The sequence below is a fragment of the Schistosoma haematobium genome, chromosome 3, assembly GCF_000699445.3.
Source record: "Schistosoma haematobium chromosome 3, whole genome shotgun sequence".
In the NCBI taxonomy this organism is placed as follows: Eukaryota; Metazoa; Platyhelminthes; class Trematoda; order Strigeidida; family Schistosomatidae; genus Schistosoma; species Schistosoma haematobium.
In genome coordinates this window covers 35,863,855-35,864,086 of record NC_067198.1, presented here as the reverse complement: position 1 = coordinate 35,864,086, position 232 = coordinate 35,863,855, and positions in this window count along the sequence as shown.

The window sequence follows — 232 nt, the reverse complement described above, 5'->3', positions numbered from 1 at the left end:
AATGTTTGTGCGTTATTAACTCAAAAAGATAATCACGTGAATATGACTCTTAATGGTGCTAATCAAAGTATAATTGTCTATCTATAATATGTCTGCCTAACTAACACCGGCCTTCTAATATTAAACAAATCGTTCACAAATCATCTAGTTGGACTCTGATTCTATGCACACATGATTGTCTATTTATTTATTAATTGTATGCATGCATGAATACCTTTAATCTATGGTATAT